At 42.2% G+C, this 21,928-nt stretch overlaps 1 protein-coding gene and 1 pseudogene across 1 annotated transcript in view; one reads left to right on the plus strand and one right to left on the minus strand.

The window, feature by feature from the left end:
- The window catches only part of ARHGEF9 (Cdc42 guanine nucleotide exchange factor 9), a 200,502-nt gene that overhangs the window by 149,588 nt on the left and 28,986 nt on the right, over positions 1 to 21,928 (minus strand). The window lies entirely within an intron of this gene.
- LOC121024902 (60S ribosomal protein L17-like) lies at positions 10,681 to 11,307 on the plus strand (annotated as a pseudogene).

Below are 21,928 nucleotides of genomic sequence, written 5' to 3' on the forward strand. Positions count from 1 at the left end.
AAGTTAAGCGTTCACTTTTTTCAGATGACATGATATTATACATGGAAAATTCGATAGACACCACCAAAAGTCTGCTAGAACTATACATGAATTCAGCAAAGTGGCAGGATAGAAAATCAATGTACAGAAATCAGTTGCATTCTTATACACTAATAATGAAGCAACAGAAAGACAAATAAAGAAACTGATCCCATTCACAATTGCACCAAGAAGCATAAAATACCTAGGAATCAATCTAACCAAAGATGTACAAGATCTGTATCTTGAAAACTATAGAAAGCTTATGAAGGAAATTGAAGAAGATATAAAGAAATGGAAAAACATTCCGTGCTCATGGATTGGAAGAATAAATATTGTTAAAATGTCAATACTACCCAAAGCTATCTACACATTCAATGCAATCCCAATCAAAATTGCACCAGCATTCTTCTCAAAGCTAGAACAAGCAATCCTAAAATTCATATGGAACCAGAGAAGGGCCCGGATAGCCAAAGTAATTTTGAAGAGGAAGACCAAAGCAGGAGGCATCACAACCCAGACTTTAGCCTCTACTACAAAGCTGTCATCATCAAGACAGCATGGTATTGGCAGAAAAACAGACACATAGACCAATGGAATAGAATAGAAACCCCAGAACTAGACCCACAAACGTATGGCCAACTCATCTTTGACAAACCAAGAAAGAATATCCAATGGAAAATGACAGTCTCTTTAACGAATGGTGCTGGGAGAACTGGACAGCAACATGCAGAAGGTTGAAACTAGACCACTTTCTCACACCATTCACAAAAATAAACTCAAAATGGATAAAGGACCTGAATGTGAGACAGGAAATCATCAAAACCCTAGAGGGGAAAACAGGAAAAGACCTCTCTGACCTCAGCCATAGCAATTTCTTACTTGACACATCCCCAAAGGCAAGGGAATTAAAAGCAAAAATGAATTACTGGGACCTTATGAAGATAAAAAGCTTCTGCACAGCAAAGGAAACAACCAACAAAACTAAAAGGGAACCAACGGAATGGGAAAAGATCTTTGCAAATGACATATTGGACAAAGGGCTAGGATCCAAAATCTATAAAGAGCTCACCAAAGTCCACACATGAAAAACAAATAACCCAGTGAAGAAATGGGCACAAAACATTAATAGACACTTCTCACCGTTTATTTATTTTTGGGTCAGAGAGAGACAGAGCATGAACGGGCAAGGGGCAGAGAGAGAGGGAGACACAGAATCGGAAACAGGCTCCAGGCTCTGAGACATCAGCCCAGAGCCCGACGCGGGGTTTGAACTCACGGACCGTGAGATCGTGACCTGGCTGAAGTTGGACGCTTAACCGACTGCGCCACCCAGGCGCCCCAATAGACACTTCTCTAAAGAGGACATCCGGATGGCCAACAGGCACATGAAAAGATGCTCAACGTCACTCCTCATCAGGGAAATACAAATCAAAACCATACTCAGATATTACCTCACGCCAGTCAGAGTGGCCAAAATGAACAAATCAGGAGACTATAGATGCTGGAGAGGATGTGGAGAAACGGGAACCCTCTTGCACTGTTGGTGGGAATGCAAAGTGGTGCAGCCACTCTGGAAAGCAGTGTGGAGGTTCCTCAGAAAATTAAGAATAGACCTACCCTATGACCCAGCAATAGCACTGCTAGGAATTTACCCAAGGGATACAGGAGTACTGATGCATAGGTGCACTTGTATCCCAATGTTTATAGCAGCACTCTCAACAATAGCCAAATTATGGAAAGAGCCTAAATGTCCATCCACTGATGAATGGATAAAGAAATTGTGGTTTATATACACAATGGAGTACTACATGGCAATGAGAAAGAACGAAATATGGCCCTTTGTAGCAACATGGATGGAACTGGAGAGTGTGATGCTAAGTGAAATAAGCCATACAGAGAAAGACAGATACCATATGGTTTCACTCTTATGTGGATCCTGAGAAAGTTAACAGAAACTCATGGAGGAGGGGAAGGAAAAAACAAAAAAAAAGAGGTTAGAGTGGGAGAGAGCCAAAGCATAAGAGACTGTTAAAAACTGAGAACAAACTGAGGGTTGATGGGGAGTGGGAGTGAGGGGAGGGTGGGTGATGGGTATTGAGGAGGGCACCTTTTGGGATGAGCACTGGGTGTTGTATGGAAACCAATTTGACAATAAATTTCGTATATTAGAAAACAAACAAAAAAATAATAAAATAAAATAAAATAAAATAAAATAAAATAAAATAAAATAAAATAAAATAAAATAAAAATTAAAATAAAATCAGGAAAGACCGGATTTTGCCTAAAGTTAAAATTGGTAAAGAAGTAGTGGTCACTTAGAATAGCCAAGATAGGAAGATGTTTGGTCAGTTTTGTAGTTTGGACAGTGTTCATTATTTCTGTTGAGACATGATTATAAATTATTGTTTTGTTGTCAAAATAAATAATAAGTAAATAAATAAATAAATAATCTGCCTAATACATAATGAACAATACTGTTTTTAGCTTCTACAACCTGAGTCCTCAAATCAGACAAGTTCTGACGAAGACCACAACAACATATTTAGCATCTCTGTCAGGTTGCAGAACATACTATGTAGCTAAGCAAACTGTTTACATAATATGTACCAGGTGGCCTATAGGCTATTCTGTTTTTGATAGGATTAATGGCTGGATGGCTTCTGGGGTGGGATGCAGGTTTTTGCTGAAGATGTACAGAGGTGCTTGATGGTCATCAGGGGATGAAAATATGCCAGATAAGAAAAACACATTATGAATATTTTTTAAATCCCAAGAATTGGGGGCCCTTGTGTGGCTCAGTTGGTTAAGCATCCAAATCCAGCTCAGGTCATGATCTCATGGTTCATGGGTTCAAGCCCCACATCAGGCTCTGTGCTGACAGCTCAGAGCCTAGAATCTGCTTTAGATTCTGTGTCTCCTTCTCTCTCTCACCCTCCCCCACACGTGCTCTTTCTCTGTCTCAAAATGAATACGTGTTTTAAAAAAGTATTTTAAAAAATCCAATAATTGATTTTTCTTTCCCCTGTGACTTAATAGTTCATATCTGCATTATTTCAGCTCTAATCTGGGTGTTGCTATCACCCATAACTAAATAATGTCATTTCTGAGCAGAATAGTTAATGAATTCAAGTGATGATGGCTCTAAATGTACTGAAAGGGAGTATGTAAATATCATCTTTTCATGACATGACCACTTTTTCCCTAGTTTGTTCATGTAATTTCTGAGTCATTGGGAACTGGCTTCCTTCAATGTCCCATTGTGCCATCCATTTTTCACTTTAATAAAATGAAAGGTCTATGGTTGGTTTCAGCCACACCTGACAAACACAAAACTCAGCTGGACTGACTTGTTTTTGAAAGATCAGCCCAGATGAGGTTAAGGCTCAGCATGAGCAGGATAGATCACCTGATCTAGAGGCCAATATGTACTTTGGTCACAAGCCAACTCATATCTGCCAGGCCCTAAAAGTTTGGAAAACCCAGATAAGCTTCCCAAGTTATGAAGGAGATTTTTTTCATTCATTATAGACTAATAACAAAGGACAACACCTTTCTGTACTTCTTCCAAAGAAGTTACAAGGTGACCTTAGCTATAACAGTGAACAATCAAACATATATGAAGCAAGGGGATATACTTGCTTGGTCTGAACCTTAGCAATGGACTCTTCTGATATGAAACTTCAGCCACTAGCTCAACCTAATGGGTCCAGGAGCAAATGAAGTGAGACCCAGATACTGCCTGAAAGTTCATGATGCTAAGAGTTTGGTCTTGTAGAAGAAATAAGTCCTTTAGAGAAAATGCAGCCAAATAGGTCAAGGATTGCACAGATCACAGAGAAGACATGTTTCTGGACCACCAACCCATCATGATCCTGTTGGCTAGAGAAGTCTCTCACCCAGAGCACCTCCCAATCTGATAAACATCAGCTTGAATGTCCAAAACATTGAAAATAGGAGTTAATGTCAAGTTGTTCTGGGATTTTTTGGCCTCCAACCCATTAGGCCAGTTCTCATAGACCTGCTCAGAATCACCCCAGAGTGTTTTTTTTTTACTTTATTTTTTTAATGTTACTTTATTTTATTTTAGAAAGAGGGTGAGCATGTGAGCAGGGGAGAGGGGCAGAGGCAGAACAAGACAGAATCTTAAGCAGGCTCCACACTCAGTGCAGAGCCTGACACAGGGCTTAATCCCATGACCTTGGGATCATGACCTGAGCCAAAATCAAGAATCAGACATTCAACCATCATAGCCACCCAGGCACCCCTCATCCTAGAATTTTTTAAAAAACAGCCAGAGTGAACTTGAATATCATATTGAGAACAAGTATCTTAAACTTACTAGAGCCAGAGTTTGAAATACAAGAATTTCCTCTTACTGCACTGGATCATTTGAAAGAAACCAGAGTCTCTGAAACTTTGTCCCTGACTTCCCCTTCTTGTATTAGATTCCAGGCAGGCTGAGGGATTACAGTAGTTTGTCCAGGATGGTTTTCCCAGCCTTGAGAGGCTATTTTCACCTGCTCTGTTGCATCTCTTCTCCCACCCATGCCCTGACCTTCAGCCCTGAGGCCCACAGTGGCCCTAATGGAAAATCTCTCTATGCTATAGTCTAGAAGCAATTTATAAGAGCTGTGCTCAATCTATCCAAGTTAGACTCTAATATTCTAAAAGAAAAATTATTAGTAAAACAAAAAATGACTCAGAAATGCTGTCGCTATGAGTTGAGTCAGAAGCATACCATTCCAAACTGGAGGTTACCCTGACCCTTATCTGTTTCTTGAGTCACCTTGGGCTCCATCTACAAAATTCCTGCCCTGGGCACTGTGACCATCTTCTTGGACTTGCTATGGGTACTAAGTTCCAGCCACCCATTTGAGTCTCTTCATTGCCTTCAAACCTTAAGAGATGGTGAAGGCAAGCCTAGGGAAGAGGCAGGGGGCTCAAAGAGCCCCCAATCCCTGAGGTCACCTAGACCTATCTAGGGCTCTGCACCTGGGTTCTTGAATTTCTTCATGTGGTTCTACTGGGACCAGCCCTGGGATCCTTAATTTTTCCTGAATTGTGACCTAAAGGCCAGTCTTGGAGTTTCCTGAGAAGGAGTGGAGGTAGGGCTCCTCTAAGTTTACAAAAGGGGAGGGGGGAGAATGAAGAATCTGTCCTCCATGCCTCCCACATGCATAGTTCTATACTCATCAGCACCACAGCCAGAGGGTGGGTGGGCAAGGCAGAGAGAAGGGAAAGTCATTTTTTATCCATTTGACAGATGTCGTGTTAAAATATTGTAGGGGAAGGAGGGCTGTAGGTGGGGGGAGGAGCAGAGAAGGAGATAGGTTGGAACTAATGGTTCTAATGTCATCTTTAAATGTGGCCATCTGCTCTAAGGTGGTGGGAACAGGAACAACACTTAGTTAGGAGCACTTTGACTTGCTCCTATATCTGGAGAACAGAAAGAAAAAAATAAATATATTTCAATAAATTTAAACACTTTTAAGTCTGCTAAGCATGCCCACCCAGGACAAAGCCTTGCAAATGCTTTGAGCCTTTCCAAAGAGAATGTAGGGGAGTCCTTACAACACAAAGAGGAAATCTGCGCTTAAAGAGACCATCAGAAAGTAGAAGATGGTTTCTAATGGCTTATTGATTTCCCTCTGCCTGTTGGCTCACAGTGAGAGAAAAGACATTGGTCAAGGCATTAAGCAGTAGCTCTGGTCCCTATCAGCAGTAGTCCCTATTGAGGGGTTGGCCATGTTTCTCCTAACAAAGACTAGCACAATCCTGTGCTCTCAGTAGACATGGTAAATAGTGGATGAGCAGACGGCGGCGGTGTTCTGTGAGTAGTCACTGGATCAGGCCTTGGGGGACACAAACTGGCTGAGATGGAGTTGACTTACCTTCAGAGGAATGCATCATCTAAACTTAGGCTGTCTGAGAGGGCACAAGATCAGCACATTCAGACCCACCCTCAGGGCCTAGGAGGGATGGCATTGGGTCTTTCTCCCAATGGAAAAGTGGTTGTGCTTGTAACAACAGAACTTCAAGTAGGTCAGCCAGGCTTACGTAAGACAGCTTCTGCCTGTCTGGGCTAGGTGAAGGAGGTGGGGGTGGAGAAGGGAAGGCCCAGGGCAACTGACTGAGGGACAAAGCATCCAGTGTGATGCTAGAACTTGAACATAATCTTCTTGACTCTGTCTCAGGTTCAAGAGCCTGGCAGTGGATTCTTATGCTCAGAGAAGATCTGGATTGGAGATTCTTAAGAACAAGCACACCTAGTTCAGCCTAACAATTTACAGATAAGAAAACTGAGGTTCCAGTGAAGAGGTTACCTAACATCTAAAGCTAGTCAGCAGCAGAGCCAAAATTAGAAACCAAGCCTACAGTATTTTAGAAAGATGGTTGTTAGTTGTTTTTGGTTAAAAAAAATCAATTGGTTAAAAAATTAATATCTACCCCAGTATCTAAATACTAATGTAGTACTAATGCAGTATGTGTTTTATAAACATTTACACAAAAATGGAAATTAATTGATAATGAGATTAGCAATTTAATATATAAAGAACTTCCAGTGTTTTCTCCCTCAGCTTCACTTTGGAGATAACTGTTTTAGATATTTTCTGGTACTCTTTCCTCCCTCTGCTCTACAGATATCATCCCTTCAGTAATACAACCAGCACTGCCTCTCCTATCCCTCAGGACCCCAGACAAGTCTGACCCTGGAAATTAAGAACACCTCACTATGAAGGCTAAATGCAGACATTACCAGAATATCTCTCATCACCAAACGTCTTTGCTAAAGAATCTCAAATTCAAATTCACACTAAAATGCAAAGTGCAAAAAAACAAAAACAAAAACAAAAACAAAACAACAATGGGATGGGAAGAAGAGACTCCAGGCCTGGCTTAGTTACTGATTTGTGGTATGAACTTGGGCAGATCTAGCTCCTCTCTGAGCTAGTTGAACTGGGTTATCTCAAATGGAAAGTTGGGGTCACTTTTGAAAGATGCTGCTGCCTTGCTTCTAAAAGCAGGTTTTGACAAGAGACAGAGGGGAGTTAAAGGGGACAGAGGGGAGGCAAAGAAAACATGGAAACAAGGAAGTCAGAAGAGGTATGTAGTCTGATAAAAAATGTCAAAAGACAAAACTTGATTATTTTGAATTTTTGCCATGGTCTACATACACCCAAAATAGAATTCCAGTCCAAGGATGGCATTTAGGTTCCACTGCCAGAAGAAAGGGCACTGCCTTCTCCACCCAGTTCAGTCCACTGGGTTCAAGCCATTCAAGGTAGTTCTACGAAAAGAGTAAGTAGCACCACTTCCATGTTCTTAGCACATCACAGTTTCTAAGTTGCTTTCACATTCATGAGCTCACTGAATGAAGCTAAGTTGCTTTCACATTCATGATCTCTCAGAAACTCTGGAAGATAAGCCAAGTAGGAATAAGACCTTACATTTTAAAAATGAGAAAATAGGCTTGGACAAAGGAAGTCACTCAGTTATCCCAGGAGCAGAGGCCAGAAGAGAACTCAGATCTTCTGACTCACAGTCCAATGTTTTTCCTCTAATAATAAAAAAAATGGCTAACATTTACTGAGTGCATACTATATGTCAAAGGCAAATCTAAGTTTTTACATATACTAACTTATTTGATCCCCATTTTAAAAATGAAGAAACCAAGGTTCAAAGAGTTGAAGTGATTGTTGAAGGTCACACAGCTAGAACCAAAACCCAAATAGTTTCACTCTAGAACCAGTGATCTTAACCTCTGCTCTCCATAGCACATCCTCATGCCCCACAGGTTCAAAGAACATCCAAAGTATAGCAAGGCATAGAACAGTGGGTATATAACCATTAAAAAAAGAAAAATGAGGGGCGCCTGGGTGGCTCAGTCGGTTAAGCGTCCAACTTCAGCCCAGGTCATGATCTCACAGTTCGTGAGTTTGAGCCCCGCATCAGGTTCTGTACTGACAGCTTGTAGCCTGGAGCCTGCTTCGGATTCTGTCTCTCTCTCTCTTTCTCTCTGCCCCTCCCCAGCTCATGCTCACACTCTGTCTCTGTCAAAAATAAATAAACTTAAAAAAATGAATATATCCATATGTATTTATATATCCATAGAACATTTCTCTGGAAGGACCCACTGGTGACCTCTGCAGAGGCAGCCACATGGCTGGAAGGGAGCAGCAGGAGGGAGATTTTTCACTGTGCATCCTCTTATATTGTTTAGATTTTGACCATGTGGATGTATTTCCTATTAAAAAATAAAATAATTTTAAAATAAGGTGTCTAGGGTCAAGGGATCTGGGGAAACTGTGTGGCTGCTTCTTGGCAGGGCTTCAGCAGCTAACTCTTCCCTATACACTCTTTGGGCTCTCAAACTTGAAGAACAGAAGGTGTCTCTCTTCTTTTTTCCTCCAGTTTCCCCACTCCAGAAACTGTCTAATCCCCCAGACACGGAAGTACCATAGTCATCCTACAGATTTTAGCAGCACAAATGAAAAACACTTTCATTTAGGCTCCCACAGCCAATCAGAGGCCATAGGAAAGTAACATATTCACAGCAGGACAGCTGAAGAAAGACACAAAAGGCCATCTTCCCTGATGCCTAGCACCCAAGGCATGACTTGCACAGATTATTTCATTGCCTTCCTGTTACCACTCAGTTTCAATGTATCTCTCTTAGGTTCAGAAAGGCAAAAATATACAAGGTAGAAGGCCTCCTAGAAAATCTGGCCCAGCTTAAGAGTCTATGATATACAAGGAAGAACACATTAAGTGAGAAAAAGTCAGCCCAGCTGAAATTTAATGTCCACATCAAGGCCAGGTGAGAATCAGCCAAGATGGTCTCAAGGGACTCTTCCAGCTTTGGTTCTTGAATAACCACTATCTTATCCTTCAAGAGTTGGCAAAATACTCCACAAAGGCCCTCAAACATTATATTCTTAGATACATTTCTACCTAAACCCTTATGCAGGTCAGCCACACAAAGCTTCTGTACCCAGGAAGCTATGATGAGGTGGGGGTTGATCAAGTGCCTTCAGGGACCCTTCTCTGAAGTAGCTTAAATGGGCAGCACAATTCCCTATCACAACAGTTTAGCATCTTCTCCAACGCTGCACTGCTTCCAACATGCAGGATACCAGTAGGACTTAAATTGCTGTAGAAGGGATGAAAGATCAGTGAATGTGCCTCTCATGGGCAAGCGGGATACTTCTGGTGAAGGCCAGGCCCCAGATAGCCCCCCTTCCTTGTTCTGTGTCAGAAAGAAATCAAGTTTTTAAATTATGTTAACTTAAGCTGCCATGGGCAGCTTTCTTTAGCACCGGATTTCTGGCTGGTAGCTTGGAACTACATATAGAAAGAACACTAAACAGAGTCTGAAGGCATGGATCCACCACTGCCTAATTATATAGCCTCAGGCTGGTCTCTCCCTTCACTGTGCTTCAGTATTCACATCTGTAAAATGGAGACAATACTGGCCTTAAAGGAAGGATAGGGGAAAGGAGTGAGAACTAAAATGAAAACAAGCTCCTGAATTACCTCTAAACTACCTGTAATAATGACCTGGATGAACTCTTAAGAATCCAAACAGTAGCAAAACATGTTCAACATTTTATGAGACACATTTCACATCCTTTGCCATGATGAATTCTTGTACCCAACAATCCTGAGATTTATAGTTAAGCCCACTTTACAGATCAAAAAACAGGCTTGGAAGACCTTTGGCCACAATGTATAATGGCAAGAAGAAATCTGAACTTGAACCTATGTAGTCTAGTTCCTGACCCATCCCCTTCAACAAAGCAGGTGAAATGGTCCTGAGCACAAAATGGAATAAGGCACTCTTCTTGGGGTCAGCATTCCAGGTTGCTTCCTCTGGCAGATGGCAGGTATAGGTCTGACTTTGCTTTTCCTAGATTAGGAAGAAGTCCTTGCTCCTGATGTCCTCCACTTTTTCTTGCTGCCTAGGGTTCTGAGGAGGCAAAACTGTATAATGTTGCAAACCTGTTTTCTGAGAAAGGATTGACCTAGCACTGAAAAAAATCTGTAAGGTTGAGGGTGACCCCAGTATGACTTTGATCAACCTGACACCATGAGGTTTCCTCTCCCTGACCCCCTTTTCTTTCTATGGCTACTGTGATAGGAGTCAGGCCTGGTTGTTGATGGGCACTGAAAGTAGCTTAGGGATGGAAGTACAGATTCATGGGTGAAGAATTAGTATGTCTGCAAAGCATTTTCTCAACTTTTAGTCTGAGTTCTTGCCAGCATCTGAGGGATATACTGGCTATTTTGCCTACAGACCAAAGAAGACCCAGACAGAGGAGGAAACCCCGACTGAGGTACACCCTAAGTTTCAAAACAGTGACTGGAATTCATGTTTCTTGATCTCAAATGCAAAGTTGAGAAACAAGCATAGGCCTGTCATAGTCAAGAGTATCCCACTCAGGGTAAGGTTGCTGCTGCAGGGCAGACCTGGCACACTCTAGCTACCTGTCTCTCTGCTTAATACCTTCAATCAACACTGAGTCTAGGGTTCTCTCCTTCCAGCTCCAGCCTTTGGTTACTAAAGGCCAGAAAGGCCTCCCTAGGACATCCCGACCTGATTTCCAGGTTGAGAAATTCTAAAAATAGCAGGTCCTCATTAGTGGGGCCAGATGGCTCAAGCTGTTGTGCCTAGGGGCAGGGTTGTGGTCATTAAGAATGTGGCTATTGAAGTGGCCTGAGGTGATCTCTAAAAATGGTTCCTATTCACTTGACCCAGAAAATCCTACAAAATCATGCAAAGCAAGAGGTTCAAATCTTCATGGTTACTTCAAGAACACACATGAAACTGCCCAGGCCATCAAGAGTATGCATATGTGAAATGCCACTAAGTATGTGAACGATGTCACTTTGCAGAAGCAATGTGTGCCATTCCATTGCTACAATGGTGAAGTAGGTAAGTGTGTCCAGGCCAAATAGTGCAATGGGACACAGGGCCAGTGGCCCAAAAAGAGTGCTGAATCTTTACTTCACATGCTGAAAACTGCAGAGAGTAATGTTGAACTTAAGGGTTTAGATGCAGATTCTCTGGTCATTGAACACACCCAGGTGAACAAAGTCCCCAAGATGCAGCATAGAACTTACAGGGCTCACAGTTGGACTAACCCATAAATGAGGTCTCCCTGCCACATCGAGATTATCCTTACTGAAAAAGAGCAGATTGTTCCTAAACCAGAAGAGGAGGTTGCACAGAAGAAAAAGATATCCCAGGAGAAACTGAAGAAACAAAAAGTTATAGCCCAGGAGTAAATTCTGAATAAAATGCAAATAAAAGTTTTTTAAAAAGGAGAAGAAAATGGCTGTTCTCTCTACCCACCACTGACCCAGAAGAGGCTGGGTCTTACACATCCTGCTACTTCTCCTCACATCCTCCCACCTACAATTTAGATATACTTGTTGGGGTCCAAGTTGTTACTTCGTTCCCAAGAAAAATGAACTGTAATATTCAGTTACTTTAGGTTGTCTAGGACATTCTTTCACAATCATATCATTCCATAATTGTTTGGAAGTGATCGGTGGATGGAGGAGCAGGTTCAAGCTTTCTGCACTGATTAGTGCCAACTTATCTTCTCCATTCTTCTCCATCTGCCTATTAACACAACATCTGAGGGCTCAGTTGCAAATTTTGTTTGCATTGAAGAGACTGCTATAACACATGCCATCTTGAGTATCCATTTTATCCTTGAGCTCACTGCCCTCTGAAGTCTGATTTCAGGGATAAAGGAAGGGAGGGCCAGAGCAAACTGATAAAGGCCCACCAGGTGGGGCCAGCACTGGGATGTGCCCACTTGGAAAGCTGGGACAACTAGTTGGTTCTAAGGGTAGCATGTGTTCTGGATCAGAGTGTGCCCCATAGGGGTGTATGGGGCATGTGAGTGTGCCCCATAGGTGTGTTAAAATGTATCTCATCGGGGGAGGGTGATTCATGCAGGCAAGTTCTTAAAAGTATGTATTTTAGGGATAGGAGTGTATTTTCTGGGGGTAGGAGTATATCTGAACATGCATTTCAGTGTGCCCTATGTGTATTTGGGTGTGCAGTCATACCTTATATGCATGCACATGTGTCCACACATACGAATTTGCATAAGCATGCATCATATGTGCCTTTGTGTGTATACCCTGCCTGTACAGAGTAAGTCCAAATGTGAGTGTACCTCATGATAAACTGAATGTGTGTGTTCCAAGTGTGTCAATGTGAAAGTGTACTCCACACTTGTATCCCATGTGTATCCCAAATATACCTCACAAAAAGAAAACCTCCAAACTGAACATGAAAGGCAAAAGAATCTAGGGCTACCCTTCATGCATCCCTGGATGATATAATATTTGAGTGGACATACCATAGGTCAAAATAGATGTATCTGAAATGTCAATCAGTAGTTCAATACCAACCTAGCCAGAATTATCTAGTGGCATCTGCCTGGTTTTATCTGCTATTGACTAACTTTTATAACAAGACCTAGATAGAAACAAAGTGCAGAAGGCATCTTTAGAACAATATCATTGCCAAAGGCCACTTGGTTGGTTGGTTGGTGAATTGATAACAGTTAACTCTACATTCTAAGCTCTTCCTTGCACACCACTGCTTTTAAGAAGCAGCACTGATCTGAGTCAATCAGAGCAATTCTATGAGTCAATTTCCTTAGCCCTAAAATGGGGAATAATCCTGGCCTTGCTCACCTCATAGGGTTGTGGAGAAAAGGCCAATGTGGCCAATGTGGCCAATGTGTGTATAGAAAACTATACAATAGTCCTTATCTTCTAGCTCTGCCCTCCAAGCAATGAGAATTTTCCAAACAAAATGATACAGACAAAGGTGAAGAGTGTTGATTTGTTCTAAGTAGGTCATTTGTTAGGAGCCTGCAGTTTCTAACACAACTCTTAATTGTATCATGAAAACCCAGTAATGCTCATCACAAATCCTAGCCAAGGACCTGGAGGCCAAGAATTGATTTTTAATTGCCAGGTGCCTCGATGGTTCTGGCTTGATGGACTTGAGAAGGCACTAAATAAAAACACAATTAATTCTGGCTTTCTGCCAAGCTCCTCTTTTAGCTTTGCAGGAGACAGGGAGAAAGCTAGTCTGCTATTCATAGCAATATGTATGTGGCTGGGTGGGGGAGATGGAACTGAGGGTAAGTAAAAGAAAGCCTCCTATAGAAAAAAAATCCAGCTTTCCACCAAGGACCCAAGACATGGGCCAAGTCACAGAACTTTTATACTTTTAATGGAGAGAAGTAAAAGAGTCCTTCATGCTGTGACTGAGAAATAAGGCACAAAGACAATGGTATTTGTTCAAGGTCACCCAGTGACTGAGTTCATATTTGCAGCCCCTCTTAAGTCATGTGTATGTCTTTCATTAACAAAACCTTTACAAAGGGCCTACTGAGTGTCACTTCCCTCCATTGTAACAGTTGCACTGAGATTTCTGCCTCAGAGAGTTCTCAGGGATTTACACCCCAATTAACAGAAAAGAAAACGAATTCAGAGAGGCTAAGTACCTTGCCCAAGGTCATAGAACTAAAAAATGACAGATTACTAGTTCAGTGACCATTTGCTTCCCATCACACTACACAGGTTTCCTTCACCATCTGTGAAAATCAAAAGCAGCTTGCAAGCCACAGGTCCAGGAACTCACATCCTTGCTAGGCAATGTTCTAGTTCCAGTACTACTACAAACATACTGTGCTTCCTTGAGTGAGTCCTTTCTCTTTCTAAGCCTTCTAAGCCTAGTTTTCCAGCTTCCACAATGAATTAGATTCAGAATAGCTGTAATACCCCTTTTCTAGAAGATACAGCCATCTGGAATGACTTTAAATTGCACTATAACTTCCAGAGCTTGAGCCCAGATCAGATGTTATATGACAATGACTCTTTGAGTCTCATTTTTCTTATCTGTAAAATGATATTTCCTGTCCTTACTACTTCACAGGACTACAGAAAATATCAAGTGAGATAATTTGTGAAATCCCTGAAAAGTGTAAGACAGTGTTGATTCTTGACAATCAAGAATCAAGCAAGCATTACTAGTCCCAGTTGCCTTTCTCTAAATCCAAGTACAGAAAGTGTCTATGTGCATTTTGTCCAATAAATCTTCCTGAGTCCTCCTGTGCAGTTCAACCTTGATTCTTAAGACAAGCAGTTCATCTGGTTGCAAGGTCTAAGGGAAATTAATAAATCCCTTCACTCCCTTTGGGCCCTAACCACAAAACAGTCTCATAGTTTTGCCTTTGTTCTGAGCCCCCCGCCCACTATACTAGGTCTACCACAGCCTCTCCTAGGGTCACCTGGCTCCCCACTGCCTGCCTCTTTCCCAATGTCGAAGCAGCCACTACTGCCCAGACCTCCTGCCAACCAGCAGGGTTCACAGAGGGAGGAGGAAGGAAGAGAGTGGGCAGAGGAGAGGCTGTGGGAGGTACAGCTAAAAGTAGCTGCTGTCTTTAGGCACCACATTCTGAGGGGGTGGGGGTGGGCACTTAGCACATTCTTCCTGCAGCCAGCTGGGCATGGAGGTGCATGGCTCCCCCTTCTCTAATGAAGGCAGGCAGGCAGAGAGTTCAGAGCTTCCAGAACCATTCCCAGAGCTGGTTATGGGTATGCAGTGCTGGCCTCTTCTGGACCCTGAGGGTGGATGTTTGCACAGCACAGAGCTGCATCCAGGGCCCCCTCCCTCAGGAGAACTAATGTAGTCTGCATTGCAGGAGATTCTATGATTCCCTGTCCCTCACCTCACTGCCTGGCACCCCAAGGACTACTGACAGGCCTGCTCCCCTCCAGGAGGTTACATAATACTACTGCTTTCCCAGTTTCTCTATCAACTTGCTTTCTCCAGCCAAACTTGAGAGTGCATTCAGGTCTCTGATCTAGCCAAAGGAGCACTGAGCCAGCAGCCTATAGCAGAGGTAGCAGGTTATGGAACATAAAGTCCTGATTTGAGGACTCAGGATCCCAGGCCCATCATTGAAACCTTGGACAAGTCCCTTTTCCCTTCAGTGCCTTAGTTTTCTCACTTGTAAAATAGGAATTCATGCTATAGATCTCCAAGGTATTCTTATCTCTGTCCCTTTGTGATTCTCTGTGAATCCTGCCCACTTAAGTAAAAGAATTACCTCCCCTACCTAAGTTTGTCCTATCTTCTAAGCAGTCTGTCTGAGCTGGGCAGAGCCATTCCCACTGTCCTAATCCCAATTCCCCTAATAAGTAGGTCTACTCTGGCAAGATTCTAGACTCTGTTTTCCACCTCTGTCCTAGGCCCATTTCAACCAAACTAGTTCTGCTTTTTCCTGTTCTATATAGAAGCTTCTGGCTCATATTTCATTTGAAAATATGGTTCTTCTATTGAATTCACTCTTCATTTTAATGACATGGGAACTGAGACCTAGTGGGGAATGGCCTTTATCCCCTGGTGGGAAAGTGGCAGCAAGGTAGGAACAGAGCCATGGCTTGCTTCCAGGGGTCCCAAGACAATTTACAGTGTTTTTATTTCCTACTGAAGGTATGCCTTCCATATAGTGTCTCTGCTATGCATGCACAACTTTCCTTCTTCTCTGCTACCAACTCTTGACTTTGATGCTCAAAGACCAAATGGCCAATTCTTGCCAAGGGAAACTAGCACAGAAGAATGATAAGGGCAAGAAAGAACTGACCTCAAACACACCCTTAATGTTTCCTTTTCCTCCAGGTTGCCCCTTCACCCCTTTCTTCTAAGTTTCCTCATGAGTTTTGCTCTATGTCAGTGGAACCCCTTCAGTTCTGAGTCATGACCACATTCTGACCACAGAGCCCACCATGCAGGACACACTGGAAGAACTACAGGATATAGCGTCGAGAGGCCTGGTTTCTAGGTCAGGAACTACCACTTCCTGAACTGTGTGTCCTTGAGTGAGTCACTTAATCTCTCTATGCCTCAGTTTCCTCAACTACTTCCAGGTTTTAAAAGGAGCCAATGACAATGAGAAAGAATGAAATATGGCCTTTTATATCAACATGGATGGAACTGAAGAGTGTTATGCTAAGTGAAATAAGTCATACAGAGAAAGACAGATACCATATGGTTTCACTCTTATGTGGATCCTGAGAAACTTAACAGAAAACCATGGGGGAGGGGAAGGGAAAAAAAAGTTAGAGAAGGAGGGAGCCAAACCATAAGAGGCTCTTAAAAACTGAGAATAAACTGAGGGTTGATGGGGGGTGAGAGGGAGGGTAAAGTGGGTGATGGGCATTGAGGAAGGCACCTGTTGGGATGAGCACTGGGTGTTGTATGGAAACCAATCTGACAATAAATTTCATATTAAAAAAATAAAAGGAGCCAATGAAATAACTAGAGAACTTTTTCAAAATTCTTATTAACAGTAGTAGTATTAACTAAATAAATGGCTACTTAAAATACCACAGGAAGGGGCTCTGGGCTGTCAAAGTAGCCACGACATTTCCTCCTTTCCCAGACAGACCTACGAGGCTGATATTTTATCTATAAGAGGCAATTCTCAATTATCCATGCAACATGTCTTTTTAAAGACTGCTAAATCTCAAACTGGAATCTTTCTGCCACTCAGTTCACTGTTGGGCTCTCTTCCCTGCTGGCAGCCACTGTGTGCTCAATGAATACAAGCTTTTAGAAGAAACCTAAGCCAAATATAATTAGGAAAGCAGATCTATTACCCCCACCCCAAATCACCCTATGTATTCCAAATCTGCTAAAAGGGATCTTTTGGATTACCTGATGGTTTTGAATAATAATATCCTTAATCATTTTGATCATTTTTATTAATCACAAAGTAAGCACACATCATTAGACAGAAGAAATCTTTCAAGCTATCTAATCCTCCTATCCTATCTTGCAGAGAGGAATCCAAATTTCAGAGGGGAGAAGTAATTTACCCAAGGTCACACAGCAAAGGAACAGAATCTTCCCTACTATTACAGCAAATGCACAAGGACTCTTTTTTCCTGAAGGGTTCAAACCATCTCACAGCTGATAATTTTAAATCCAAATAGGTCCCCAGACTACTCACTCTCTAGGGTTGAGTCCTTTTTAGAGTGGCCACAAGCCCCTCAAATTCATCAAGGCCCCCACAATCCTAGAATAAAATCTCACCATCTGTGAAGCCTGCCTATTCATGTGTGCAATAAGCTAGATTCAGGCTGAGCTGACATTTCCTTTTAACATAGCAGTCATTCTCATCCCTGGCTGAACATTACTGTTACCTCAAGGAGCTTTTAAAAAAATATTGATGCCATGGCCACCAGATCTCCAGAGATTCTGGGAATTGTTAGTCTTGTTAACTTCCAAGGTGATTACAATGTGTGTCTAGGGCTGAGAACCACTGGTTAATAAAACAATTCAGCCAACCAAGGCAAACATGCACAAAGATGTTCCCAAACTTTCTCAAAACCAAATATATTGTTTTAAAGCTACATCTATGATGCCCTGTTTTTCCAAGAAGGAGAAAAGAAAAGTGATGGTACACAAAATCTACAGTTGTGGCACTGGCCCTCAGCAAATCTTGGACCTAGTTAAGAAATATATAGTTTATGGGTACTGAAAGAAAATAGGGAATTCTGGAGCCTGCAATAGGATTTACCAGGATTAAGATGCCAAGTGACTCATACTCCTTTCTCTGATGAGGTCATTGGCTTGGTAGATGATTGATAGAAACCTAGAATACATCTTGATGTCTACAAAGCATACAAATCTATCATGACACGTTATCCTCATTAACATGTTGGTAAGATAAATGAGGGTAGAGCCCAATGGATTCTGCACTGGTTGACCAGATATATACAAAAGTTAATGGGCTGTAATTCCAAGAAGGGGCTCTGGTGAGATTACCCCCATCATATTGAACATTTCTTTGAATCAACAATTTGGGTAATACTTATTCAATTTCCAAATGACGCAATGATAAAATAAACTGTTAATCTATTTCATGACATAAAGAAAAAAAATCTAAACCCCTCCCCAAAAGCAAGAATAGACCAACCAAGGGAAATAAAGTTTAACTGATGCAATGTTAGAAGAGACTGCTAATTTGTTGCACAGTATAAAGAAAAATTTTTTAAACCCATAAAAAGCTAGAATGGACTAACCAAACAAAATAAAATTTAATGAATTTGGTTCAAAAAAGCCTCAAAGAACCAATTTCACAACAGAGTAGGAGACTGGACTAGACAGCAAAGCATTTGAGCTTACAATCCCAAAAGGTAGTACAATGGTTCCTAACGTTGGCTACACATTTGAATTACCTTAGGGAGCCTTAAATTTGAAATTTAGAGGGAAAAAAAAGCTGTCAAGGACCTATCCAATTAAATTAGAATCTCTCAGAGTGGGACCTGGCATGGATATTTAGGAACTCCCCAACTGATCTGAATGTTCGGGGAGGGTTGAGAACCAGTAGAATGCTACATTATTAGATATTTCACAGATAGATCAAAGTCCCTTTGTACTTCATCCTCATCAAGTGGCATCTGGACTAGCATAATCAGTTCTGAGCAGCACAGTTTAAAAGAAATATAGAAAAATAAGAGTACTTCGAAAGGAAGGACAATTGTATGAAAACGGCAGTTCCTTAAAAACATTTTGTATTTTAGTCTTCACCAATTCACACTGCCTTTCTCCTTAAAGATCCCAAATATTAAGTTTTCACAAGACTAAAGGAAACCCTTTGATGTATATTCAAGATAAAAAGTCAGTATTTTACTTAATAAGGAATTCTGTGCAAAATTGCTGTAAAAATTAAAGGTATGAAAAAGTACTAAAAATGTAAGCCAGCAAACTTGAGGAAGCTAGTATGACTTCAGGAATGACTCACACACCTCCCTCTTTGCCTGACTTCATTCAGCTTCACACTAGCTGGAAATGATCAACTCCAACTCTCCCCACTCTCCATTTGAAAGGCAGACCCACGTCCATCTCACCAATGTCTCTGACCTTTACTTACCTCATCTGTAACACAGGGAAAAACAATCATCTCTACCCACTTCATAACGCTGATGTGATGCACAAAATTAGAAAATATGTAAAATTACTTTGTAAACTCCATAGGCCCAAGAACTGACAAGGGGTCACTAGTAACTGTCATTACTGGACTGTATCCCAAGTCTTCTCTATCTTCTAGGCCTTTACCCCTTAATAGTTTTTCTACTTTGTGCTTTGGTGCCAGGGCAAAGCACAGTTAACTAAATACTCTTGAGAATTAGACCCACCTAACGACAGGAGACAATCTAGGCAGATATCAGAAGAGCTAAGCTTTGATCAAGGATTCTTAGAAAATCAGAGCCTCAGTTGGACTTAGAAGTTGCAGAGTTACAAATAAGAGCTAGAGAATATAAGATTCCCCACCTCTATCCCACTTCTTGAGGCAAAGCTAATGTGGGGCTGGATCCAGATGCTTTGTGTGAGATCTTCTGAGAAGGTAGTTATTTTGGAAGAATAGGTTCAAGTCCCAATCATGTGTTCATCCAGAAAAAACACTCCATAGGCCAAAGGGAGCAGAGGCCAAGATAACAGACAAAGCTGGAAGGACATGCTTTAGTACCATCATTGCAACTGTGAGATTGTGCCCTCTAGTCAGAGCCAAGTGCTCTCAATCTGGGCCTCACCACAGGGCAGAAGAGTACCTCACTCACAGGTTCACTGGAATCTCTCAGCTCCCTAAACACTTAATCACCACACAAGTGAATGAGAAAATCAGCCAAGGCCCAAGACCTGTTCACCAGCCCCACAATCAAAATGGTCTTCCTATTTGCCCAGCCTTCCATTTAGAAACTATTCAGAGACCAACAACCTAGAAACAAAACTCCCCAAACTCCACATTAGAGCCAGGTTGGGCATTTTCCTAAGCCACAGACAAAATTGGGGCATACTACACAAATAGATGCTACAGGTTCTGGCAGGGGCTGTCTCAATGGGGGAAAGGCACTGCTCAGTTTGTTCCTACCACACTATCCCTCCACCTCCTCCCTGAATCAGCCAAAAGTCAGAGTGGAAAAAAATATTTTTCAGGGCCTACAGACTTCCTTGCACTGAAAGCTGGGCTGTGAAATGACTCAGTTAATCTTAAGAAGGCATTTGGAAGAAAGGAGAAAGGAATTTGAACCCAGGAGCTTTCCAATAAACAGTCCCCATGGCTAAAAGTCGGCTAGGCTCTGTATGCCTTCTGTGGACATGTTTTCTAGGCATTTGCAGGCAATGGGGATCTTGTTCTTTTTTTGTCCATTTCCCCAAAAGCATCTCTCTAAGTCTTGCTGGGCTCCAGCTCCCATTTTCTAGAGGCCTTTGTGCCTGGACCTTTAAAGGGTGGGCTCTGGAGCTCAGCAGGAACTGAGTAATGCAGGAGGTTGCTAGGATACTGGTAAAGGGCTGTTCCAGAATCCCCTGGTGGGGAGCTGAGGGGAAAATTTCTGAGCTAGAATTTTGTGCATCCTAAGAGCAAAATCCTATCCTCTACCCAATGCAGTCAGAGAGGAAGAAAGGGAACTAGAAACTTAGTTGGGAAAAGATGGGATAAATCAGAGAGGAAAAGCCCTCTTCTCTTCCATCTCCCCTTCCACAGTAGGAATGGGGGCAGAGTAGATGAGGCTATATCAGAGGGGAGAGTAAATGGAGAAGGGAGAAGATGAAGAGACAGAAGAGGGAGGGAAAAAAAGTAAAAATGCAGAGGGTTCCGCTCTTCTGGGCTGCATTTTTCATATTCTCCCACTCTTCTCTTTTTGCATATCCTCACAAGTCTGAAGGAGAAATGCCAAACCTTTAGGATTCACACAAGTAAAAAGCCACACTGCCAACTTTGGTTCTCTACTTCCCAAACTCCCTTTTAGCTGCTCTTGGGTGGCCTGCCATCTGGCTAGCAACATCCCCTTACTTGCCTAGAGATAAGTTAATTTGAAAAATGCTTACCCATTTTGTCAACTAAATTACTAATGGAAATACCCCTTTAGCCTGAGGGGTTGTGAAGTAGCAGGAGGAGTGGTAGGGGAAATACCCATCCAGTCTGGCACCAGTCAAATCTTTACAGGCCCTAGCACAAGGAGCCCATTCAGAACTGTGGAACACTCAGTGCATGCCCTGCTGTTTTTCCTCATTCCTAGAACAACCAACCCCCAGCAACATTCAAGAGTGTACATCCTCTCTCCTACACACACACACACACACACACACACACACACACACACACACACAGAATGGTGTGCATACACACCATAAACATACTGTCACACACCCTACACACATACATTCCCAAAGGTTCTCTGCCAAGGGTCTGTCAGGCACTCAGAGGTGAAAGTTGTGGCATTTCATAACACTATTTTGTCACAAAGCTGGCTCAAAGACTAGACTTACAGAACTCTTCTCACCTTAAAGAGGGGGGGGGGAGGAAAGCAAAAAGCATTCCATTGCTGTAATCCAGTTTTCTTCCCACACAGCTAGGTAAAAAATCTCTTAGGTAAAACTTAAGTTTCACCAGATACCAGCAATAAGGTATTTCCTCCCTCCACCCCATCACCCATTGCTTAACATTTCATTTTTCTTTTCACTTGTCTTTCCAGTTGATCGTCCTCTGATTTCAAGTGCATATGGGCACCCAAAATCACAAAACGCAATAACTTGGAGGTTACCTAATCCAACCATCCCCAAAAGCCAATGTTACAGGGAACCCCAAACACATTGAGAAGGAAAAAAAAATTCCCAAGGTCAAATAACTGCTCAACAGACAGAGAACTCAAGTCTGTAGCTGCCCAGCCTGGAGACTTTCCTGTCCAATCTGTCTCAAAACAAAGTGTCCAGCCAAAATATAAGCTTACTTTAGATAATACCACTAGAACTAAGGATGTGTGTGTGGTGGTGGCGGGGGGGGGGGGGGGGGGGGGGGGA

Source organism: Herpailurus yagouaroundi, unplaced genomic scaffold (assembly GCF_014898765.1).
Source record: "Herpailurus yagouaroundi ecotype Mexico unplaced genomic scaffold, PumYag 67350, whole genome shotgun sequence".
Classification (NCBI taxonomy): domain Eukaryota; kingdom Metazoa; phylum Chordata; class Mammalia; order Carnivora; family Felidae; genus Herpailurus; species Herpailurus yagouaroundi.